Source organism: Pan troglodytes, chromosome 6, assembly GCF_028858775.2.
Source record: "Pan troglodytes isolate AG18354 chromosome 6, NHGRI_mPanTro3-v2.0_pri, whole genome shotgun sequence".
In the NCBI taxonomy this organism is placed as follows: domain Eukaryota; kingdom Metazoa; phylum Chordata; class Mammalia; order Primates; family Hominidae; genus Pan; species Pan troglodytes.
In genome coordinates this window covers 126,803,111-126,830,785 of record NC_072404.2, presented here as the reverse complement: position 1 = coordinate 126,830,785, position 27,675 = coordinate 126,803,111, and the positions used below count along the sequence as shown (strand labels likewise).

The following is a 27,675-nucleotide window of genomic DNA, read 5'->3' as shown; positions in this document are numbered from 1 at the left end:
CAATGCATGCTACAGAGAAATCTTTCATGAAGAGAAGAGCCAATTGATGCAGCAAGCTTCATTGTCTTGTTTTAAGAAATTGCCACAACCACCTCACTCTTCAGCAACCACCACCCTGATCAGTCAGCAGCCATCAACATTGAGGCAAGACACTTCCACAGCTAAAAGATTACAACTTCCCAAAGGCTCAGATGATCATTAGCATTTTTTTAGCAATGAAGTATTTTAAAAATAAAGTGTGTACTTTTTTTTCCATAATGCAATTGCACATCTAATAGATTACAGTTCAGTGTAAATGAAACTTTTATATACACTGTGAAACCAAAAAATTCGTGTGACTCACTTTATTGAGGTGATCTGGAACTGAACCTATGGTATCTCCACTGGTGTGTGTACCTCTGAGGTCTTTCCTTGATGTAATGTGTGAGTACCAGTTTCCCCTGCCTAGATCTTCAGGACTAGAATTGCAGCTTTGAGAAGGTATGAGAGCACTGGAGGGGAAGCTTGAGACTGGGCCACTAGAATTGTGGAGTAGAGATTGGAAGGGAGGATTGGAAAGAGCCATTTCTGAAAAGCAGAGATGAAGGGATTAGCCGTGGAGTAGATGAGTGAAATAGCTAAGCAAGGATGTAAACTTCAGGGAGAAGCATTTCCAGAGGATAGCTGGATGCTGGGGTATAAGACAGAATGATTTGTAGTAGTCTGTCCCTGGTGTAGTCAAGGAAGGGCTGATTCTAACTGCTGGACCCCGGCTTGATTTCACATTGTGTCCACATTCTTTTGTTGCCAAGTAATGTTGTCATTTGCATGCAAAGTTCCTCTGAGGCAAGAAGTGTTTCCTAGTCATTTTTTATCCTATTAGTGTCTAGCACATAGTAGACAAAACTTTGTTGAATTTTAGTTCATATTTGTGAAGACCTGTATATTTAAATTCAAGATACTTGACAAATGGAGATTGGAAGTTGTAATTTCTTTTTTAAGAGATTGTGTTAGGGGTGCAGAATGAGAGGGCTGTGTTTAGTAACTGATAGTCTTACTGGTCAACATCTATCTTCTGGGAAGAAGCGTGACTAATCCTACACATTCCTTTCACATTGGCTTTCTCTGCTTTCTTTTGCCTATCAGCTTTGTCCAGATTGTAAACAATAACCTAGAAGAGAAAGGTTTTATATTTCATTATCATTTCTTCTAACAACACAGCTTTGTGTGAATAAGACAATATCAAGTAGATTGTTTACCTTGAATTAAATTTCCCAGGAAACAGTTCTAGCATTTAACTTTGATTAAAAGTGAATTTTTGTTCTCTAGAGGATTGTCAGAAGTTGTTATAAAAAGAGCTATGTTTGGAAACAGTGGGTGTGGGACTCCTGAATATAATAGTAATTTAAACTCAGAGGTTTTTCATAAAAATCTTCTTTTTTTTTTAATAAAAAAGAGATGACAGTTTATAAAAAAATGTAGTTCTATAATTTTAGATGTTTAAGAACATAAAAATGGATTATATTAATGATATATAGATTTACAGTATTCTTTGAGACTGTCATCATGTTATTTTAAAAATAATTGATATGTGTCTAATAGTAAACAATTTAGTATTTTTGGTGAAAAATACTTTAAAAATTTACTGCTATTATAATTCATTCATATTGGCCTTTAGTAGGTAACTCCGTTGAGTTGGTTTCTGCCTCAGAAATATTTTGCTGTTATAGATTTCATGGAATAGCAAAGAGCAAATAATTTGTACATGCTTGTGTAACATAATCTTAAAGAATATTTAGGAATTGAAAATGTTGAGGAACAGCTTTTCCTGGCATGCATGCCTAGAGAGGGTTTGCATCACCACTAGTGAGGACACAGAACTGTTAAGATCTCTGGCGTTTTATTACATGTCTGATAATTATTTGTTCACAGCCAGACCTACCATATTCAGTTCTGCAGGTTGTGCACTGCATAACTGTAATGATATTCACATGTGTAAAACCTACACATTTGTATGTAGTGACTCTGGGTTTTGAACAAGATAAAAAAATTTCTTAAGGAGTTTACATTCCAGTGGGCCAGACAGATAATCAATAAATAAGATAGGAATATATCAGATAAAAATAAATACCATACATTGTAAGGTGAAAGTGGCCAGATGGCTGGTTTAGAAGAAATAGTAAAATGAAAAGAAGTGGTAATTTAAAAAATAAAATCTTTGGTAAATGGTATAATTAAAATTATTTTACATATATTTCTAGACATTATCGTTTTTGTGTTTTGTTGCTAAAGATAGTCTGACACAGTTATTTGTTTTTACTTTGGGTTTTTAAAAACTGTGATAGCAGTGGGATGCATTAATTTATTTTTTTTGAGATGGAGTTTTGCTCTTGTTGCCCAGGCTTTGGGGCAATGGCGTGATCTCGGCTCACTACAACCTCTGTCTCCCGGGTTCAAGCGATTCTCTTGCCTTAGCCTCCTGAGTAGCTGGGATTACAGACATGTGGCACCTTGCCTGGTTAATTTTGTATTTTTAGTAGAGATGGGGTTTTTCCATGTTGGTCAGGCTGGTCTCGAACTCATGACCTCAGGTGATCCACTGATCCACTTTGGGAGCCTTGGCCTCCCAAAGTGCTGGGATTACAGGCACGAGCCACCGTGTCTGGCTGTGGATGTATTTTTTTAAAGATATATTTTGACTGATTTTCATTAAAAAGAGTAAGTGCATTATATACAGTTTGGATGTTTGTCTGCTCCAAATCTCATGTTGAAATATAATCCCCAATGATGAAGGTAGGGGAGGTGGTTGGGTCATGGAGGCAGATCCCTAATGAAAAGCTTATTGCCTTCCTCATGATAATGTGTGAGTTCTTGCTCTAAGTTCATGCAAAATCTGTTTGTTTAAAAGAGTGTGGCACCTCTCCACTCTTGCTTGCTCTCTTGCCATACCTGCACCCCCTTCACCTTCTGCCATGACTGGAAACTTCCTCAGGCCCTCACCAGGAGCAGATGCTAGCAATCTGCTTCCTGTACAGCCTGTAGAACTGTAAGCCAAAATAAACCTCTTCTTTATAAATTACCCAGTCTGAGGTATTGCTTTATAGCAGTGCAAACAGATTAACACAGTGCAGTTTTGTCTAATGACCTAATGTTAGATTCTTTGAGTTTAACTTAGTGACAGTATTACAAGTATAATAAAATATTTAGGGCTTAAAAATTTTTGAGTTACTTTATTTTGATTTTTTACATAATGAGAAAAAATGTTTAAAGAGTCTTCATATATGTGTGGGGTGTGTGTGTGTGTGTGTGTGTGTGTATGTGTGTGTGTAAGAAAAAAAGACTTGGGAGACAAGTCCGTACTGTCTTACTTAAGAATACATTTTTATGTAAGTTTTCTAGTTTATGAAATATTATGATGAGAAATTTTGTTTTTGTATTTGTACATTGTTTGGTTAAAAGTATACCATTTTAGAGTGTAGTGTATTTCCTTCCAGCCCAATGTCATTTTTTTTTGTAAACAAAGCTTTTCCATGTTGCCTGTTGGTTTTTATGTTTAATATCCTAATGGATTTTAAATAGAGGGCCAAGTGGATATGACATAATTTATGTAATAAATCCTTTAGTTTAATATTTTTTGCTTTTTCTGGAGTTTTACTGGACAGGTTCTCCTGTCCAGCCTCCGCCATTGGACTGCCCAGTACGTATGTTCCCTTAATAAACTCTGTTGTCTCTTTTACTAATTCTGGGTCTCTTCTTTGGCCTCTCAAACATAGTGCCATCTAATTGAAGTCCACAGAAGTCTGGCAGGACACCTGGTATGCATGGCAATAAGTTGAAGAAAATCCCATGAGTGCCAAGATGATGGGATTGGGAGAGAGGAAGTATGCGGAGGAAATTCTAGGCTGGCTGTCTACATCTATAGGGGGTCTGATAGCTGCTATCCTTGACGAATGGGGCCCACTGCAGGAGTATAGGGATGCCCCCAAAACACTGAAGGGTCTGGAAGAACTGGGGTGGATCTAACTAAATGAAAGTGAGATGCCCAAGCTGTGGCAGCTGTGATTGGCTGGCTGCTTCTATAATTTGTAGCTCATAGTTTTTTTTCCTGTATTTTGGGATATTAAAATAGCTTGTCCAATTGTGAATTTCTTTAAAAATATATTTAGTGGGGACAAGTGCAGGTTTCTTACATGTGTATATTACATAGTGGTGTAGTCTTGGCATTTAGTGTGCCCATCACCTGAATAGTGAACATTGCACCCAATAGGTAATTTTTAAACCCTTACCCACCTCCCACCCTCCCACCTTTTGGAGTCTGCAATGTCCATTGTTCCACTCTGTATGTCCATGTGTACTCATTGTTTAGCCTCCACTTATAAGTGAGAATATGAAGTATTTGACTTTGTGAGTTATTTTACTAAGGTAATGGCCTCCAGTTCTATCCATGTTGCTGCCAAGGACATTATTTCATTCTTTTTTATGACTGCATAGTATTCTAAGTTGTATATATACCACATTTTCTTTATGAAATCCTCCATTGATGGACATTTAGGTTGATTCCATACCTTTGCTATTGTGACCAGTGCAGAGATAAAGATATAATTTCAAGCATCTTTTTAATATGATGATTTCTTCCCTTTGGATAGATACCCAGAAGTGTGATCGGTAGATCTAATGGTAGTTTCACTTTTAATTCTTTGAGAAATCTCCATACAGTTTTCTATAGAGCTTGTACTAATTTACATTTTTACCAATAGTTTATAAGTGTTCACTTATCTGCATCCTTGCCAACATCTATTGTTTTTAGGATTTTTAATAGTAGCCATTCTGACTGGTGAAAGATGGTATGAGAAATGTATGATTGTGCTTCTAATTTGAATGTCTCTGATGAATAGTGATGGTGAGCATTTTTCACCTTGTGTCATGACTGGCTGCTTGTTGGCTGCTTGTTTGTCTTCTTTTGAAAAATGGCTGTTCAGCCAGGCACAGTGGCTCATGCTTGTAATCCCAGCACTTTGGGAGGCCGAGGCGGGTGGATCACCGGAGGTCAAGAGTTTGAGACCAGCCTGACCAACAGGTTAAAACCCTGTCTCTACTAAAAATACAAAAATTAGCTAGGCATGGTGGAAGGCGCCTGTAATCCCAGCTGTAATCCTGGGTGGGAGGCTGAGGCAGGAGAATCTCTTGAATCCAAGAGGTGGAGGTTGCAGTGAGCCAAGATTGCGCCACTGCACTCCATCCTGTGCAACAGAGTGAGAGTCTGTCTCAAAAACAATAAAACAAAAAAAAAAAAACAAAAAACAAACAAGACAAAAACAAAAAGAAAAATGACTGTTCATGTCCTTTGCCCACTTTTTAATGGGGTTATTTGTTTTTTTTTCTTGTAGAAAACATTCTGTAGTTTGTCTGTTTACTCTGCTGATTGTGATTCTTTTGCTGTGCAGAAGCTTTTTACTGTATTTAATCCTCATTTGTCTATTTTTGTTTTTGTTGCATTGGCTTTTGAGGACTTGGTCATAAAATCATTGCCTAATCCAAAGACCAGAACATAAGACTTTGTGACAGGTTTGGGTCCACTTTCATTCTTCTGCATATTGCTAGGCTATTCAGTTTTCCCAGCACTATGTATTACATAGGATAGAACTTTTTCAGTGTATATTTTTGTTGACTTTGTTGAAGATTAGTTAGTTATATGTATGTGGCATTGTTTCTGGGTTCTCTATTCTATACCATGTACCTGTCTATTTTTATACCTGTACCATGCTGTTTTGGTTCCTGTAGCCTCGTAGTATAATTTAAAGTCAGGTAATGTGATGCCTCCAACATTGTTCTTTCTGCTTAGGATTTCTGTGGCTATTTGGGATCTTTTTTGGTTCCATATGAATTTTAGGATTGTTTTCTCTAATTCTGTGAAAAATGATGTTAGTAATTTAATAGGGATTGTGTTGAACCTGTAGATTGCTCCATGTAGTATGGTCATTTTTAACAATATTATTTCTTCCATTCCATGGTTATGGGATTTTAAAAAATTTGGTTGTGTCATCTACACTTTCTTTCATCAGGATTTTGTAGTTCTTCTTAAAGAGATGATATGGTTTTGTTCTGTGTCCCCACCCAAATCTCACCTTGAATTATAATATCCTCACGTTTCAAGGGCAAGACCAGGTGGAGCTAATTGAATCATGGGGTCTGATATGGTTTGGCTCTCTGTCCCCACCCAAATCTCATCTTGAATTGTACTCCCATAATTCCCATGTGTTGTAGGAAGGACATGGTGGGAGACAATTGAATTATGGGAGCAGTTTCCCTCATGATTCAATTCTCATGGTAGTGAATAACTCTCACAGGATCTGATGGTTTGATAAGGGGTTTCTGCTTGTATGTCTTCCTCATCATTTCTCTCCTTGCCTGCTGCCATCTGTGTAAGATGAGACTTGTTCTTCCTTGCCTTCCACCATGATTGTGAGGCTTCCCCAGCCATGTGGACCTGTAAGTCCAATTAAATCTCTTTCTTTTGTAAATTGCCCAGTCTAGGGTATGTCTTTATCAGCAGTGTGAAAACGGACTAATACTGGGGTGGTTTCCCCCATGCTGTTCTCGTGATAGTGAGTGAGTTCTCATGAGACAAGCATCTGGCATTTCCCCTTCTGGCACTCATTCTGTCTCCTGCTGCCATGTGAAGAGGTGTCTTCTGCCATGATTGTAAGTATCCTGAGGCCTCCCCAGACATGCAGAACTGTGAGCCAATTGAAGCTCTTTTCTTTATAAATTACCCAGTGTCAGGTTTCTTCATACCAGCATGAGAATTGACTAATACAACAGATAGTTCACCTTCTTTGTTAAATATATTCCCAGGTGTTTTTTTTTTTTTTTTTTTTTTTGTAGCTGTTGGAAGTGGGATTGCCTCCTTGATTTGGTTCTTGGCTAGGTCGTTATTGGTGTATAGAAATGCTACTGATTTCTGTATATTAATTTTGTATCCTGAAACTTTACTGAATTCATTTATCAAATCTAAGGTTTTTTTGGTGGAATCTTTAGGGTTCTCTAGATACTAGATCTTATCATCAGTGAAGAGGCATCCAATTTGGATGCCTTTGAATATTTTCTCTTGCCTGATTGCTCTAGTGAGAACTTCCAGTATGATATTGAGTAAGAGTGGTGAAAGTGGGAATTCTTGTCCTTTTCCAGTTCTCAGAGGAAATGCTTTCAACTTTTCCATATTAAGTAAAATGTTGACTGTGGGTTTGTCATATATGGCCTTTATTATCTTGAAGTATGTTCCTTCTATACCTAGTTTGTTGAGGATTTTTATCATGAAGCCATGCTGAATTTTACTGAAGGCATTTTCTGCATCTGTTGAGATGATCATATGGGTTTTGTCCTTAATTCTGTTTATGCAATGTATCACATTTATTAATTTGTGTCTTTTGAACCATCCTTGCTTCCCTAGGATAAATCCCACCTGGTCATGGTGTTCCAGCTAATCTTGCTTCACTGACACCATTTGTTTAAGGAAAACTGTCTCTAACTGTGTTTTTCCTCTACTCTAACACCACAACAATCATCAACACAGAAGACTGCTGTGACCATATGTGTGGGGTTTTTTTTCCCCCACACTCCAAGCAGCAGACACCAGCTGGGTGTCCTCTAATTCAGTCCTGACACTACCTACCTGGAGATAGTGTCAGATCCCACAGGTTTAGGGCTTAGTTCCCAAGACTGCACCTTTCCCTATTCCTCCTCTACCAGTCTCAAGTCTAGGAATCTGGAACTTCTGATGAACTGGCTTCAAGTTGCAGTTCCCATGACCCCCTCTTTGGGTTCAATTAATTTACTGGAGTGGTTTACCAAATATGAATTTCTGAGTACTAACTTTTTGTTGTCCAAAGAATACAATTTTTTTTTAAATCTGAGGAAAGTTTGGAAAAAGTATAAATATCTTAAAATAGAAATTAGGAAAGGTTTGACTTCATTGTTTTTCCAATTATTAGACATTCAGCAAAGGTCTCAACTAGAAACAACAACAGCAGCAACGACAACAAAAACCATTACTTCTGAAAGAGAGATTATACTTCTATGACTTTTTTATAAAGTTTAGAATTAGAGCTTTTGGTAGGGTTTTGGTAAAGTTTGATGGAGGCCACTTGAACTGTAGGAAATTGTTTCTTCTTTTGTGATCTTCAATTGTTTCTACCACATTTTTGTGGCCCTAACCACCCTCTTTTTTGTTTTAATATGCATTATGGACCTATCCACCCAAATATTAGACTTAAAAAATTATATAATTGAAGATAAAGTTGGCTGGAAAAAACCTGTGTGATCTTGCATTCTGCACATGCATATTTTTTGGCTGCCTATGTTGGGTGGGTGTTAAGGTACCATGATCCTTGCTTATAGAGTTTATAGATTAATAAAAGGAATGTGTAAAATACTTTATTATGTATGAGAAAACTGAGACCAAGCAAAGTGACTTGCTCATGAGCATACAACAATTTCTCTTTACACTGACTAGTGAAATACTGGGAAAGTCCGAAGTTCATTAATGATGGGTATTATTGTACCACAGGTTGCGTTTTCTCTCTTGATTTATCTGGATTTTGTTATCCAACAAAAGATCTATAAATCCTGGGCATATGCCACGGAGGTACTGCAAGTATGATACCTATTACTGAGATGGAGACCTTTTGTGGTCAAGATAAAAAAGGGCACAGTGTATTTAACTTTTTTGTGAGACAGAGTCTCACTCTTTTGCCTAGGCTGGAGTGCAGTGGCGTGATCTTGGCTCACTGCAATCTCTGTCTCCTAGGTTCAAGCGATTCTCATGCCTCAGCCTCCCGAGTAGCTGGCCCTACAGGCACTCACCACCACGTCTGACTAATTTTTGTATATTTAGTAGAGATGGGGTTTTGCCATGTTGTCCAGGCTGGTCTCGAACTGCTGACCTCAAGTGATCCACCTCCCTTGGGCTTCCAAAGTTATGGGATTACAGATGTCAGCCACCATGCCCAGCCTATATTTAACTTTAATAGTGTCTTTTGTCTATTTCTCTCCCTGGGTAAAAGAGAAAACAAAAAAAATATTCATGAACTGGTATAGGTTCTTATTTTCTGCACCCAGCATCCAGGACAATATTTGAGTATACTACTTAGATCTCCTAAAAAGGCTTACTTTTAAAAAGATTAATAGTTTAAAATAGTTATCACACCACTTTTCTAAGTGATTGCTTATATTTTCCCTGCTTAATTAAGGAAGGATTTTGGTTTGAGGATGGAGAGTCTGATAAATCAAGGAAATACAATAATTTTATTTATAATTATTTATCTCTTTTTAGGCTAACAGGATTATATAGTCTCAGAACTATAGATCTATTATAAATTTAGATTTTTGAAAAGAAGTTAAAGAAGGCTAAAAGGCATACTTGATGACATTTTTAGCTTTTCCTAAAAATGTATAAATTTATATGCTTTTTATTTTTTCTACCAGGAAGGAAAATAATAATATTCTGTTATTTTTAGATTCCATAGCTGTAGTTGTCAGACATATTTCAGTTAGGTTATTCAGGAGGCATATTGTAGAAATTGTGAAAAAATTCAAACGTATTTCTTTACTTTGTTATTAATTTTCAATATTCCTTACCTTCTGTATTCTCTAATTTTGCTCTTTTCCCAATTTTAATATTATAATAAGAATTTCAAATAGGACTTTGTAATTTATGAGATAAAACCAGATGGATGAGAGGATGAGTATCTTAAGAATATGATGCATTTCCTTATGTTTGTTTTGTATACATGTGGCAATAGCCACTGAAAGGGAACTAAACTACATTATGATCATTCTTGCTCAGAAACTCATGTCTAGTTGGCTAATTTTAGAGCCAAACCCTAAGCCTTCTACTTTGATTCTTATCCACGCATACTTGCTATATAATACTGTGTTGCCCTTTTCCAGCTCTGATTTTGATTTTTGGGTCTGCATTTGTGAAAGTACAGGCCAATATGTCCAATAAACAAACTAGTGAAATTATTTTGCCCATATGATAAGTGTTTGTAAAAATGTTCCCCAAAGGGATCTCTAGGAAGATATCATTTCTTCAAAATTCTTTTGCCTTTGAAAGGCAAAATTTAGTTGTGGGAGTCTCAATTTAAGAAACACAGGCTATTTTATCTGAGTTGGAGCTCAATTAGATGTGAATCTTTAAATTGTTTACTTAATTCTTCTGTGCTATTGTGAAAGGATGCTATTTCATAAATATGAAATCAGGAATTCTATGTTGATTTTTTTTTAAAGCTAACTTTTAGTGCCTTTATAACATAGTGGACAGGTATTATCCTGCTGTTGAATTCAGGAACCATGCCTAGCACCAGATGTGGGTGTGGAAGCTTCCGTGGTCTATGTGTGGAAAGCTTGTTTGTTTAGGCTGCCTAAGCCAGAGGAGCCATCATACTTTTCACTCAAGCCTTGCCTCTTCTGCTGAAAGATGAAAGATTGGCAAAGTAGAGTTTTTAAAAAGAGTAGGTTAATTGTTTCTGGAGATTAGAAGAAGGGGCCTTTTTTTGTGTTGATGCCTATAGGCATGCTTACCCCCTTCCCCAGGCCCCACATGTATGTATCAACATGCATTTCCCTACATGCAGTTCGCAGAGATTCATGAAGCTGCTCTTGAAGCTCATGGGCAACACCTAGATTAATATACAAGTGTTACTTAATGAAAGAAGAAAAAAAGATTGCATGTTCTTTTATTTGATAGAAAGCACCATATTCATCCATTCATATGTCCTGAGCACCTATTCATCCAACTACTCATGTATCTATCCATCCACCCACCTCCCATCCACCTAGCCATCTAGCCTTCATGCGTGTTTTATCTGATACTTACTATTTGTCAAAACTCTGTGTATTTTATTTTTACACTTTTAAAATTGAATACTATACTGCTTTGTAAGTACTTATGGAGCTTTGTAAGTACTTATGGAAAATGAAAGAATGATTCACGGCAACTATGGAGATGCTCTAGTAGAGAGTATGTACATATTTGTTTGTGGTTGTATAATAATATAGTTTGAAGCATTAATAGGTTTGGAAAGGTGGTATAGTCATTTCAGCTTTGCTTATCTTAGACTCATTTTATATTTCAGAAAGTCTTTTTGTGAACTTTTTGTACTGCTCTAGTTTTAAAATAAACTGCATTGTCAGTAAAGCAGAGTTAGATTTTTTCGTGAAAGTAAAATTGATAGACACTTGAACATTTCTTTAGAAAGTTACTGTATCAAAGAAAATTTTAAAAGGTTTTTAAAAGATTTTACCCATTTTACTGAAAAAAGTTTCTCTTCTTTTGAATTGATTCTTAATTTATTTCACATATGAAGCATCTTGTAAAGGTTTTATTTAGGGCAGTAAGGAACCATTTTAGTATTTTTAATCATTCAATTTTTATATAGAATTTTTTTCTAGTCCTTATTACTTTAAAAAATTATGATTGAAACCCCCTATTTCTCTTGACATTTTTGGTATTCATTTTTCTACTGCTTTAGTCTTTATCATCTATATATGAAACAGAAAATATATTTTTTAGACAAAGAAGACAGAGTGACTTATTTGGAAAATAAGATTCTAATTACTCTATCATTTTCTGTAAGGGTGAAATACAATATAAGGGAACAATAAAGAAAATCACTCTCCTAGAATATTGCAAATTCTAAAAAAAGGAACATAAAGATTCAAATGCACCCAATCTGCTGACAGGACTGAGCCAATGAGGTGTACAGCATGAGTGTGTTGCTACACAGACTACACTTGTATCAGGAGCGTATCATGAAAGATGAAAAATTGAAAGTGGGTACTATTAGCACTCAGATTTTAAAATGAATATCATTAGTATTCCAGCAAAATTATATTCATAGCTATATCTTAAATCCAATGTGTTTCATGGGAAGAAAATGTCAGTGATATGAACTTACCTAATAGAACTGAGCCTGAGGCTCTGTATTTGCTCTTAATGACATAAAAGATGTAACTATTTAAAAATTTTTTGATATGTGGGGCTAGATTTATAATTTAATACTGTAGTAAATATTAAGAGTGCTTAATTTTTTGGCATAATGGAAACGTAGCATGGAGATTAATATCTGATCAATAGTCAAGATCCTTTTCCAAGGTTGTTCCCAGATTCACACTGTTCTGGCACTCTGAATAGAAACAGTCTTCTGTTTAAGGTTTATTGAGTTGGATCACTTAATTGCATCTCAAAGTTACAGCTTCGAATTCTCACTTCTTTCTATTTCAATATGGTAATGTGGTTTTCTGTTAAATAGTGACAGTCATTATTATTTGTACTAACAAATGAAATCAGGTTTTCTACTTATTTTTTGTTCTAGAAGTCTCTTTTCTCTTGGATCTCTGAATGTTCTTCATTTTCTTTTATAATGCACTGTCCAGTCCTAAGAAGTGCCCTAATATTAATCCTGCCTTTCTTAACTGATTTTTTCAGTCATTAGAACAAAACATTTCATTTGGCTTAGGGATCATTTGATAGTACCTATAGAAAATAATTTGAAACAAATTACAAAGTATCTTGAGTCTGAACTTCTGGCCCAACTCAGTTGCTGGGAATTTTTTTAGAGGATTATTTGAGGTGAAGGTCCACTGATATTTCTGTCCTCAGCCACTAACAGATAAATGATAAAAGAATTCTAAGGTCTTTGCTAGTGAACTCAGTAAAGAGTACCAGTCTTGGGTGATCAGTGAAGTAAGGAGTTTGGATCTGAAAGGGAGCAAATGAAAAATTATCATGACATTAAAGTGATCAGTAATGCAATGAGACTAAGAGTTAGGACTTTGTAACTATACTCATAAAATAAGATGAATTCTGGCTCACCTCAGTTCCTGGCTCAAATTTAAAAGCATGGTTGTACAATTGCCTGAATAGGTATATGGGTAAATTTTTTTATTATTAATTACTACTATTTATTAAACACCAAACACTGACTTTCATTATTTAAAAAAATCTCATATAACCTTCACATTAAGCATGTGAGATACACAGTGATATCCACATCTTGCAGATCATAAAGAAATAATATTGCTGTAAACTCACATATGCCAGAATTTTGGTTAGGTTGCTTAGAAAGGCAAACTACTCATCAAAGGAAATGTGACCAGCCACATGCCTGAAAAAGGACAACATAACATATTTAAAGTCTCTAAATAGATTGTAGACAATTTACACAGTACTTTGATATTTGTCCTTTGTCATTTTTTTGGGGGCAGAGTTGCTGTGTGAAAGATTTGCATTTTTATTTGCATCCTGGTCTAGGGAAACCTTTCTAATCCCTGAGTATGCACTCTTAGGATTTCAAGACTTTAGAGAATTGTTTCCCAAAGTGAGTTCCAGGGAAAACATGTTATTGCGAAAAACCTCTCAGTGGTAATACCATCAAATGTGAATGAACATACCTTTAATTATTATAAATGAAATACATGTTGCTGTGATTTAGTGGTGAATAAGCAAAACCTAAATTATATTGGTGATTGAAAAGATTGCAGAATCTTCTAAAATCAGTATGTAAGATACAAAAAGGAGGGATTAATGTACATATATTCATTTTAAATTATTTTGACATATTTGAGAAGCAACTACCAGAAATATATAATTTACCTTTTTTAGCTGTAAAACAAAGTTTATGTATTATAAGGTTACCTACATGATAGTCCATACCCTGGGATGAACTTTCTGCTCCCTGTACCCAATCTGGCAAAATGTTACTCACCCTTCATGGTCCCAAAAATGCCCTCCCTGTCGTGTTTTTATAGCAGTTAATGTATATCACGTTGTATTACAATTCAGTTCTCTTTTTCTGTAGCATTTAGAAGAGACATCTGCTTCTTAGAGGTCTTTGACACGTATTTGTGGAATAAATGATGGAGTAGATGAATAATTATATGTTTGATTAATTTAGCAAGATTTTTATCGAGTCTTAATTATTTGGACCAGTTTTTCTGACTACTAAGAAATGATCTAAGAATGATCCAGCAGGTGGGTAACTAAGATTATGGTTCAAGATGTTTGGGAACACTTGCTGATTCCTCTTTCTTTACTGAGTGAATTTGAAAATTAAAAGGATTTTGGAGAAATGACTTTTTAAATTTGAAAATGTATTTTATCATGGAAATTTTCAAACATACAGAGAAGTCGAAAGACATTTACAGTGAACACCAGTATACTCACCACTCATATCTTATCACTTTTCTGTTATCTATCTATCTATATTTTAATCCCTCTATTCGTCCATCAGTCCATCTTATTTATTTATGGTGCATTTCAAAGTAAACTATAGGCACTTCCCCCTAAATACTTTCAACATGCGTATTGTTAACTAGAGTTCAAGAATAGTTTACAGTTTTTTTTCTTTTGAGGTAAAATTTAAATACAATAGTGTGTATAAATCTTAAGTGAACATTTGCTAGTTTTAACATATGCCTATGTTGTGTAACCCTAATCTCTATCAAGATACAGAACATTAACATCATCCCAGAAAGTCCTCTCATGGTCCTTCTCAGTCACCTTCTGCTCCCACACCTCACAGGGAACCACATTTCTCACTTTTTCCCCTTTACTGTAGATTAGTTTTGCCAAAACATGTTGTGTTTAAGGAATCGAAGTATGTGTTTATGTGAAAAACAGAAAGGGGAAGCAATCCCTAAATAAACATTTACATCGATTACATTTACCTTTCAGTTGAAACTAACAACTGAAATGACAGCTGGAAAACTACAGGGGGCAATTGATGAAGGAAACTTAAAATGACTTCATGTAATGACTAATGACCTGGATTTAGAGGAATGTCAGAAGTACACATGGCTAGCATTCCATTATGCCACATAATTGCTATAATGGCAGCAGACTGTGTAAACCTGAAAGTCACTTGTCAAAGAATTTTGCCTGGTGGTCAACAAATGTGATACAATTCTGTGACCCAAATAACCACATATTTTACAAAAGTTGTAAAGTCAAAATATGGTGATTGTTTCAAATGTTTTGGTTTTGTGATAGAATTGCTTAATATTTGGCTTTTAGAATGATTTATTATAAAATGTTGAAAATACAGTTTTAATTAATGTACATTGAAGAGAAATATTTTGGAATGTATGAAATTACTCTGTGTTAAGAGTCTTCATATTTAAGATATAGTTTTAAATAGCATGGTTATACATCATGCACAGATGATTATACAGATGTAATGAATCCCAGCTGTTATTCAGGTACCCTGTGATATATGCATCACCTAATATATTTAAATGCTAAGCTTTTGTCAGTAGAGAAAAAAGTCACCAGTAATATCTAAAAATTAGCATGGCTTAGTCTGGGACACTGGCCCTCGCAGTCTGTTAATTACTTGTAGTCTCTAGCCTCTCTCTTTTATTCATACCACAGCCAACCACTGAGTATTAACAGATGGGTTTTAAGAATCTACCGAAACCACCCATCTATCTTCCTTCTCTCCCTCATTCTCTTCTTCCTTCTCTCCTTCCTTCCTGGCTACTTAAACAGATATTTGTTGTGCACTTGTGTTGTAAAAGTGTTAAACGGTGGAGATACTGTGATGAGTAGAAAGTACCTTACCGTAAATCAGGTTCTACAGATGCTGTTTGCATTCGTAAACATTAACCTCTAACGAATCAGAATTCACTTAAAAAATCATACATCCTAGAATTTGTGAATGGATTTTGTGAAGAACAGGGCATGTTGGTATACGTGATAAGATTGATTATTCAAAGTTGATCAGATGTCTATACTGTTCATTTAATTACATTATCTCTACAGCTGAAACAACTACACTTGCTTTACCATTGACCATCTGCAATAATTATCATGCTCAGTGTAGCCATTAGAATAGTTAACTATCTTTTTTACTTAAAAAAAGTTTCACTGTCAATTTTGTTGATCTTTTCAAAAAACCAGTTCCTGGATTCATTGATTTTTTTGAAGGATTTTTTGTGTCTTTCAGTTCTGCACTGACCTTAGTTATTTCTTGCCTTCTGCTAGCTTTTGAATTTGTTTGCTTTTGCTTCTCTAGTTCTTTTAATTGTGATGTTAGAGTGTCGATTTTAGATCTTTCCTGCTTTCTCTTGTGGGCATTTAGTGCTATAAATTTCCCTCTACACACTGCTTTAAATGGGTCCCAAAGATACACCTCTAGCAAGATTAATAAAGAAGAAAAGAGAGAAGAATCAAATAGACACAATAAAAAATGATAAAGGGGATATAACCACCTATCCCACAGAAATACAAACTACCATCAGAGAATACTATAAACACCTTTACGCAAATAAACCAGAAAATCTAGAAGAAGTGGATAAATTCCTGGACACATACAGCCTCCCAAGACTAAACCAGGAAGAAGTTGAATCTCTGAATAGACCAATAACAGGCTCTGAAATTGAGGCAATAATTAATAGCCTACCAAACAAAAAAAGTCCAGGACCAGATGGATTCACAGCCGAATTCTACCAGAGGTACAAAGATTAGCTGGTACCATTCCTTCTGAAACTATTCCAATCAATAGAAAAAGAGGAAATCCTCCTTAACTCATTTTATGAGGCCAGCATCATCCTGATACCAAAGCCTGGCAGAGACACAACAAAAAAAGAGAATTTTAGACCAATATCCCTGATGAAAATTGATGCAAAAATCCTCAATAAAATACTGGCAAACCGAATCCAGCAGCACATCAAGAAGCTTATCCACCATGATCAAGTGGGCTTCATCCCTGGGATGCAAGGCTGGTTCAATATATGCAAATCAATAAACGTAATCCATCACTTAAACAGAACCAATGACAAAAACCACATGATTATCTCAATAGATGCAGAAAAGGCCTTTGACAAACTTCAACACCCCTTCATGCTAAAAACTTTCAATAAACTAGGTATTGATGAAACATATCTCAAAATTAAAAGAGCTATCTATGACAAACCCACAGCCAATATCATACTGAATGGACAAAAACTGGAAGCATTCCCTTTGAAAACCAGCACAAGACAAGGATGCCCTCTCTCACCACTCCTATTCAACGTAGTGTTGGAAGTTCTGGCCAGGGCAATCAGGCAAGAGAAAGAAATAAAGGGTATACAGTTAGGAAAAGAGGAAGTCAAATTTTCCCTGTTTGCAGATGACATGATTGTATTTGTAGAAAAGACTATCGTCTCAACCCAAAATCTCCTTAAGCTGATAAGCAACTTCAGCAAAGTCTCAGGATGCAAAACCAATGTGCAAAAATCACAAGCATTTCTATACCCCATTAACAAACAGAGAGCCAAATCATGAATGATCTCCCATTCACAATTGCTACAAAGACAGTAAAATACCTAGGAATCCAACTTCCAAGGGATGTGGTGACCTCTTCAAGGAGAACTACAAACCACTGCTCAACGAAATAGAAGAGGACAGAAACAAGTGGAAGAATATCCCTTGCTCATGGATAGGAAGAATCAATATCATGAAAATGGCCATACTGCCCAAAGTAATTTATTGATTCAATGCCATCCCCATCAAGCTACCAATGACTTTCTTTACAGAATTGGAAAAAGTACCTTAAAGTTCTATGGAACCAAAAAAGAGCCCTCATTGCCAAGACACTCCTAAGCCTAAAGAACAAAGCTGGAGGCATCATGCTACCTGATTTCAAACTATACTACAATGCTACAGTAATCAAAACAGCATGGTACTGGTACCAAAACAGAGATATAGACCAATGGAACAGAACAGAGGGCTCAGAAATAACACCACACATCTACAACCATCTGTTCTTTGACAAACCTGACAAAAACAACAAGAAATGGGGAAAGGATTCTCTATTTAATAAATGGTGCTGGGAAAACTGGCTAGCTGTATGTAGAAAGCTGAAACTGGATCCCTTCCTAACCCATTATACAAAAATTAATTCAAGATGGATTAAAGACTTATATGTTAGACCTAAAACCATAAAAACCCTAGAAGGAAACCTAGGCAATACCATTCAGGACATAGGCATGGACAAGGACTTCATGACTAAAACACCATAAGCAATGGCAACAAAAACCAAAATAGACAAATGGGATCTAATGAAACTAAAGAGCTTCTGCACGGCAAAAGAAACTACCATCAGAGTGAACAGGCAACCTACAGAATGGGAGACAAATTTTTGCAATCTACCCGTCTGACAAAGGGCTAATATCCAGAATCTACAAAGTACTCAAACCAATTTACAAGAAAAAAACAAACAACCCCATCAAAAAGTGGGCAAAGGATATAAACAGACACTTTTCAAAAGAAGACATCTATGCAGCCAACAGACACATGAAAAAATGATCATCATCATTGGTCATCAGAGAAATGCAAATCAAAACCACAATGAGATAACCATCTCATGCCAGTTAGAATGGCAATCATTAAAAACTCAGGGAACAACAGATGCTGGAGAGGATGTGGAGATATAGGAATGCTTTTACACTGTTGGTGGGACTGTAAATTAGTTCTGCCATTGTGGAAGACAGTGTGGTGATTCCTCAAGGATCTAGAACTAGAATTACCATTTGACCCAGCGATCCCATTACTGGGTATATACCCAAAGGATTATAAATCATGCTACTATAAAGGCACATGCACACGTATGTTTATTGCAGCACTATTCACAGTAGCAAAGACTTGGAACCAACCCAAATGTCCATCATTGATAGACTGAATTAAGAAAACGTGGCACTTATACACCATGGAATACTATGTAGTCATAAAAAAGGATGATTTCATGTTATTTGCAGGGATGTGGATGAAGCTGGAAACCATCATTCTCAGCAAACTATCACAAGGACAGAAAACCAGACACTGCATGTTCTCACTCATAGGTGGGAATTGAACAATGAGATCGCCTGGACACAGGGCGGGGAACATCACACACGGGGGACTATCGGGGGGCGGTGGGCTGGGGGAGGGATAGCGTTAGGAGAAATACCTAATGTAAAAGATGAGTTGATGGATGCAGCAAACCAAGATGGCACATGCATACTTATGTATCAAACCTGCAAACATTGTGCACATGTACCCTAGAACTTGAAGTTTTAAAAAAAAGAAAGTTTCACCTGAACCTTTATTGTACAGATAGTTTTTTTATTTGTTTCAAAACAACTGTCCTTGGTCAGAGAAGTTCGGAATTTCTTTTGTGATCTCTCAATTTGTGTGGTAGTAAAGTGCTCACAGAGTCACAACTTAGAAAACTTGATTTCTTTTCTCCATTTTATTGTGAGTTTGAGTGACCAACTTAAGTATTTAATTTCTATTATTTATAATGAAGCACTTTTCAATTCAGGCTGAATCTCAGAAAAAAATGAATATAAAAATGTAAATATAATTAGAACAATTGAAACCTTTTTATTGTGATAGAATATGTATAACATATAATGTACCATTTTAACCATCTTTAAGTGTACAGTTCAATGACATTAAATACATTCTTATTGTGGTGCAGGTGCAGCCATCCTCACCATCCATTTCCAGAATGTTCTCATCTTCTCAAACTGAAGCCGTGTATCCATTAAGCAATAACTATGTAACACTTCTCCACTACTTCCAGTGTCTGGTAACCACCTTATCATTTTCTTTTTCTATGAATAGGACAATATTTTTTGAGTAAGGGCAGTAAATTATCATTTTGCTCTGTGAACCCTGAAAATCTGAGACAGGTCTCAGTTAATTTAGAAAGTTTATTTTGCCAAGGCTGAGGACACGTGCCTGTGACAAGGTCTCCGGCGGTCCTGACGATATGTGCCCAAGGTGGTCAGAACACAGTTTGGTTTCATGCATTTTAGGGAGACATGAGACATCAATCAACATATGTAAGATGAACATTGGTTCTGTCCAGAAAGGCAGGACAACTCAAAGCAGGGAGGGGGCTTCTAGGTCATAGGTAGATAAGAGACAAATGATTGCCTTCTTTTGAGTTTCTGATTAGCCTCTCCAAAGGAGGCAATCAGACACACATTTATTTCAGTGAGCAGAGGAGTGACTTTGAATAGCACGGGAGGCAGGTTTGTCCTAAGCAGTTCCCAGATCGACTTTTCCCTTTAGGTTAGTGATTTTGGGGCCCATTTCCTTTCACAGCTCCAAATCCTCTTAGGTAAGAAATTTTTTCTTCCTTTTAAAAAAAATCTTTAGGCCGGGCGCGGTGGCTCACGCCTGTAATCCCAGCACTTTGGGAGGCCGAGGCGGGCGGATCACGAGGTCAGGAGATCGAGACCATCCTGGCTAACACAGTGAAACCCCGTCTCTACTAAAAATACAAAAAATTAGCCGGGCGTGGTAGCGGGCGCCTGTAGTCCCAGCTACTCGGGAGGCTGAGGCAGGAGAATGGCGTGAACCCGGGAGGCGGAGCTTGCAGTGAGCCGAGATCGCGCCACTGCACTCCAGCCTGGGCGACAGAGCGAGACTCCGTCTCAAACAAAAAAAAAAAAAAAAAAAAAAAAAAAAAAAAAAAAACTTTAGTAAAAGTGTAACAGTCAGGGCCTAATCAGAGAAACAGAGCTACAGGAATATATGTATTCCAAGCCTAAATTCAGTTCTTTAATGTATTTAATAAAACTTCCCATTTTTAATTAATAATTCGGAATTTTTTAGTCTTGGCTGCCAATATATTCTTCATATATTGGAATAACATTATTCTACAGCTGTAGGAGGCAGCAGCAAGTAAGGTAATTATATAAATGCAATTTATTTAAAGCTTTAACCATTTATGTGAAGCTAGGCATTTGATTTGATTTCCACCTATGGCAATGGCTTTCAGAAATTTGATTTGTAATTTATTTGATGTAATTTCAGGCTGAGAATATCTTCGCAACACAATATTGAAAAAATAGTTTATTGAAGGATGGCTTAATGAAATATAAAGAGTATGAAATAAAGTGTAAATCAAATAAAACTTAGGGACTATTTGCATAAGTGGCATTTAGCTATTGGGCATTTTTATATTTGTATGTGTACAAATATAATTTTCATAGTACAAAAAGGTGGTTTTACAAATGTTTGTTTTAGGAGCAATCTCTTCAATATAATTAGATAACAGAAATTTTTGTGTATTTTTTATTTTCTTAAATTAATTGGTATTGTCAGGCTAGCATTTGATTTGATCAACATATTGTTTACTCAAAGAAAAGCCTTAGTGGTTTAAATAACCATAACTGTAAATGTATTAAGAACTTCACTGGCAGTAGCACTGCAAAGCTCAAAGGCACTCAGTGTAACCTAATTACTAGGAATGACATTTGTATTAGTGCTAGTGAGATGTGAGCTTTTTGTACCGAAGGCTGAAAAGATATCAGATTAGGTCCAGAGTGAGCAGAAGGGATGTATTTCAAATTTACCCTTTTAAATCCTGGAATTCAATGACAATGATGTGACTGGGTTATTGATATTGTAGTACATCTAGGATGAAGAAAGGAATATATAGAGATTACTAATTAGTGAATATATATTTTAATCAAGACATAATTTTCTAGCATCAGGGTCAGATCAAGGTTTTATTGGGGACCTGAAAGGAGGCAGACCATTTGGAGGCAGCCCTCCTAAAAAAATACAAAATTACAGATACAAATTTATATACAAGTCAATATGTATTTAGAATGAGAAAAGAAATCACAACTGATTACAATTTCGTAAAAGATGGTCAATGACATTATCATAATAATATTTGGAAAAATAGCTGCTGATCACACTTTTAAACTACCTTTTCCACATCTATAGGATACATAATGTTTGAGCCCCTCTCAGATGACAATGACTTTATAATATAATTTTTTATAGATTTAGAAAGATAAATTGGACTTTCCTGTACTATGGTTAGGAAGATTTTGTTTTTATTATTGATAATTGAGCTGTATAAACTGTGCAGCTTCACTCACAGACATAGTATTTATAGAACAGCTGCAGATTTGGGCTTTGCAAACGCAGTGTCTGAAAAGTTCTATTTCATTGTGAGTCCCATCAAAAAGAAAAAAGAAATGTCTGCTACATTTATAATTGTATATGCACTATCAACTATATTCCTAATAAGAGAAAACTTGACTAGGCATTGATTACAAATGGAATTATCTGCTTATTCTATTTCATGTCTCCTTATTGGAAGAATTTTCCACAGAGTAGCTTCTGGCTGTGTAAATTTCAGTCTCTGCTTCTCTCCCATTTGCCACAAATCTTTAGTTCTCGTTGCCATGGGACACATTCGTGACAGAGGTTACACATTGAGGGGTCTTCATAGACCTCTGACTATGAACCTTCATATCAGGACCCCACGTGAGTTAGCACAGTTGGGAAAGGGATGTATTCCTAGAAGCCATTCCTATACTGGAACAGATGGTAAACTAATTACACATAGAAATGACCAAGAACCACTTACATATATCCCACTAAAAACAATGTGCTACCAATTCTGAATGTATCACCCAAACTGAATATATCACCCTTTGCATGATCCCCAGGTTGCTCACTGTGACGCCCTCCACCCGACCACAGGAGATTGGTGGAGAGGAAGTGGAAGTGGAGAAAGATATTTTATTGGCAAAATATCTTACTTTTACAAATTTTACTAAAATATATAATCATGGACACATTGCTAGGGTACCTGCAGGGACATTTTCAAATGAGGAGGCCTGAAGCTTAAGCTTTATGGTGAGTTTTATGGTAAACCCAACTCTGTCAAATAAGTACTGTTTCTTCAATGATAGAAATCTTCTATATCTGTGCTACCTAATATGGTAGTTTGTTGAATACTTGAGATGTGGTGAGTGCAACTAAGAAAGTGAATCTTTAATTTTATGTACTTTAAATTATTTTCAGTTTAAATAGATACATGTAGTTTATGGTTACTGTATTGGATAGTATATATCTAATTTATTAATATATTTATGTAAAATTAAGGCTCATTTAATTCTATTAAAGGTATTATGTATCATGCCATATTCTGCTTAACTTTGGATGTTGTTTAGGGATTAAACTCTCAATTGCGGTCTAATTTTATACTACATATGATTCATGTATTGCCTACTGAGCAAGTAAGCAATTTTCTTAATTATGGACAAATATTATGCTGGCAGACCTATGCATATTAAACTGAAAAAATACTTTTAACGTGCTTCTTCTGGTTGGGATTTTAAAAATATGATTATTAGAACCAATCATATTAAAAAACCTTATATGATGGGCTAAAATATGTGTTTTCAAAGCAGGGGTTAAAACTTTTTACATGAAGTACTTTTATTTTTCTCTTAGGAAATTTAATAAGGCATCTCCAAAGACAGAGGGAAAGTGGATTATTTGGTTGACATGCTTAATATTTTATGTTGCTGCTTAGTTTGCTAATTCTGGTGGTTCAAACCAGATTTCAAAATCTGGGCTAAATCTCTGTCATGCTATGACATGGCATTTGACAGTAATTCCTGAATATTTAATTGATAGAAAAACAGAAAGCATGCATATTGTTTAGTACAATTGTGTGAACTGCTATGACATATCATTACATATAATTTTCTGAAAGACTGCATATTTTATTCATTGTATACCTAGCACGGGGAAGAAATTTTTAATGCAGTGAACAGGTGACCTTTCAAGCATCGTATATAAAGTTTCAATATGTACTTTAATGGGATAGCTGATGATTTTCTGTTTATGTGCTGTTGATTTTATTTGCATAGTTGGGTGTTGACAAAAACTGGGAATAGATGTTTTCCGTAGATCTACATGTAATAATTATAATTAATATTTAGAATGCCCAGATTAACTTTTTAAAACTGAGGTGAAGTTCACATAATATTATGAACCATTTTAAAGTGTACAATTAAGGAAAATTATGCAAAATCTCTTTTTAGAAATTTAGGACTCATGATATGTTTTATTTGCAGGTTTCAAAATTTTTTTCTGTTTTTTTTGTTGTTGTTGTTTAAAACCTGTATATATTTAAAAATTAAAAACATTTAATTATCACTTGGTAGCAATTTGTAAAATCCTAAGTAGAATTTTAAGTTGTTTTGTAAAATTTCTTTGAAATTGAGAATTTTAATCCTAAATTACTTCCTGATAGATTTGTCATTGCATTTTATTCTCAGGTGTGTAATTTTTTTCTATAGGCTGTGGTTGTGTCATATATACTAGTTATAATTTGGCTTTTCAAAATATCAAATGCCAACTATATGCAAAATAAGTAAATTTTTATGACTATGAAATTCACTTCAATTGTCAAAATGTACAAAAGTCCAAAATGTCTTCTTTTAGCCTATTTTGTTGACTTTGGTGATTTGTCAACCTGAAGGTAACAGACTGTATTAGTTTTCTATTGCTGTTTAATAAGCCACAAACTTAGTGGCTTATAAAAATATAAATTAATTATCTCAGACTTTTTGTAGGGCAAAAGTCTGGGCATAGCTGAATTTTGTGCTCAAGTTCTTATATACTAAAGTCAAGGTCTCCCCTGGGCTATAATCTCATCTGGGATCTCATAGGATCCTTTTTCATGTTCATGTGGTTGTTGGCATAATCCAGTTTTTGGGGATTGTGTGACTGAAGTCCACATTTTCTTGCTAGCTCTTGTCTGGAGACTGCTCTCGGTCTCCAGAGGTCCCCTCCTGTAAGTCCTTGCTACATGGCTCCTATACAGGCCCCCTTCTTTAAGACCAGCAGGAAAAGCTCTCTCAAGCTTTGAGGCTTATCCTTCAAGCAGGACCCACTCCCTTTTAAGGACTCCCAGAATCATCTCTGTTTTGACAAACTCGAAGACAACTGCTTTGGGACTTTAATTACGTTAATACAATCTTTTCATCCTTGTCATATAATGTAACATCATACTGGGAGTGAAATCTATCATACTTAAAGCCCTACCCACCCCCAAGGGGAAGGGAATCTTCAGAGTGTGTGCACCAGTGGGCAGGAATCTGGGATCCCACCTTAGAATTCTGCCCACTACAGGAAGCTATGGGAAAATTTGAAAATGTGTTTTTTTTTAAAAATTAATAGACTGTATTTTTTAGTGCAGTTTTATATTTGTGTAGAGAGTTCTCATATAATCCCTTTTTCCCTGTACACAGTTTCACCTATGAGGATAGTCTTACATTAATGTACATTTGTTAAAACTGATGAACCAATATTGATACAATATTATTAACTAAAGTCTATACATTAGGGTTCATTCTTTGTGTTGTACAGCTCTATGGATTTTGACAAATGCATGTCATGCATCCATCATTGTGATATCATACAGAATAGTTTCACTTCCCTAAAAATCCCATGCTCCTACCTATTCATCTCTATCTTCCTCCTGCCCATTACTCCTACTACTGTTCTTTTTACTGTTTCTACAATTTTGTCTTTTTTAGAATGTCATTTAATTGGGATCATACAATATGTAGCTTTTTCATACTGGCTTCTTTCAGCGGTATGCTGGCTAAGACTCTTTCATGTCTTTCCATGGCTTTATAGGTTATGATTTTTTAAATCACTCACTAATATTTGATTACATGGATGCACCCTAGTTTGTTGATTCAGGAAGCTACCCTCTGGGTCTTTTTGAGACTTGCTGGGAAATTGCCTGCAGAGGTGACATTGAAATTCACTTGGAATCTTCCTGCAGGGGAACAGGAGGAAGGGGCTTCTCTTTCTGGTTCTAGTGTACTTCATTCTCTTCTTGCTTCTATGGTATGTGGTGGAAGTGAGCCAGCCCCTGAGGAGGGGGTCAAGTTCACTGCAAAGATTCTCATGGGGGTGTTTTTGAAACTTTCCGGGAAACTGCTGGTTGGAACATCTTGAGACTTGCCAGGAAACCACTTGGGATGCTAGTGGAACTGGCTGGGAAGTTGCTTATGGAGGTGCTGCTGCAACTTGCTGGGATGTGAGTATCACTGGGTATCTTTGTGATGCTGATTGCCATAAGAAAAACAAGAGAACAAAGCATATCGGAACCAGAAAGATAAGCTCCGTCATCTTGCATTGTTCTCTCCGGCACCCTCTGCTAACAAAATTTAGTGTTACAGCAGCTGGCAAAGAAAAGATACAGGGTCTAGCTCCCATATCACAAAGCAGGACAGGGAAGGGTAAATTTGGAGCTGACAGGCAAGAGGTTGATAACTGGCACACTTTCTGTTTCAACTTTGCTGAGATTTTTTTTTTTTCTTAAATTAGGACTGAGGGATTATTGCCACATGCTTTTCTGTAACTATTGATATTGTCATATAGTTTTGTTTTTTAATCTGTTAATATGGTAAATTACATTGATTGGATTTTTGGATGCTAAACCCATCTCACATTCCTGGATAAGCCAACCCTCATCATGATGTATTTTTTTTTATATTGCTGGGTTTGATTTGGTAATATTTTGTTAAAGATCTTTCTTTATGTCTATATGTATGAGATACATTGGTCTGTCTTTTTTTTTTTTTTTTTGTAATCTCTATCTGGATTTGGAGGCTTGGTGGCTTCATAAACAAGCTGGGAAGTATTTCTTCTTTTTTTCTTTTCTAAAAAAAGTTTGTATAGGGTTTAATTCTTCCTTAAATATTTGATAGAATTGACCAGTGAAACCATCTGGTCCAGGAATTTTCTTTTTGGGAAGATTGTTAATTATGAGTTTAACTTTTGAGATTGATGAGGGGTTTATTTTGATTCAGTTTTATAATTTGTGTCTTTTAATCAATTGGTTCATTTAATTTATCTAAGTTATGGTATAAAATTGTTCATAATAGTCCTCTGTTTTTGTTTCGATGTCTGAAGTATCTGGATAATATCTCCTTTTTTATTTCTGATATTTGTTAATTTGTGTCTTTTCTATTTTATTCCCATGGTCATCTAGCTATTTATCATTTAAAAATGTTTTCCAAAAAGCAGCTTTGGGTTTGTTTTTTATTTCTTTGATTATTTGCTTCTTATTATTTCTTCCCTTCTATGTACTTTGATTTTAATTTGCTTTTCTTTTTCTACCTTGTTAACGTAGAAGTTTATTTTAAAAAAAAATTTCTTCTAAACCAGTGGCTCTCAAATTTTGTTGCCAATTGGAATTGTCTGGGGAATCCTTAAAAATTAATAATTCTGTCTCCCATCCCCAGATATTTTTATTTAATTGATTAAATTGATATGAGGTACAATGGGATTTTTAAAAACTCCCTATGTGATTTTTAGTGTGTAGCACATTTGGGGAAACACTGTTCTGAGCAGTACTTTAGTTTTCTCCCACAAATTTTGATATATTGTGTTTTCATTTTATTCAAGATGTTTTTAAATTTCCCTTGTGGTTTCTTTTTTCCATTGATTATTTAGAATTATATTGTTTGACTTCCAGATATTTCAGGACTTGTTCCTTAATTGATTTCCGTTTTAACGCCTTTGTGATCAAAGAAAGTACTTTGAGTGATTTCAATCCATTTTTTTAAGGCCTGGCATATGCCCTATTTTGGTTAATTTTTTTACATGCATTAGCAAATTATGTGTATTCTGCTATTGTTGGGTGAGTGTTCTGTAAATTTCAAATAGGTCAACTTGTTGATGGTGCCACTGAAGTATTTTATATCCTTACTGTTTCTGGTCTCTTTGTTCTGTCAATTACCGAGAGAGCAGTGTTGAAATCTCCAGCTATTATTATGGGTTTCATTTTTTTCCTTTCAGTTCTAGTTTTTGCTTCATGTGTTTTGAAGCTT

General features: G+C 35.5%; 1 protein-coding gene across 10 annotated transcripts in view; it reads left to right on the top strand.

Annotated features, from left to right (window-relative positions):
* IMMP2L (inner mitochondrial membrane peptidase subunit 2) overlaps positions 1-27,675 on the top strand; it is a 1,183,069-nt gene that overhangs the window by 116,700 nt on the left and 1,038,694 nt on the right. The window lies entirely within an intron of this gene.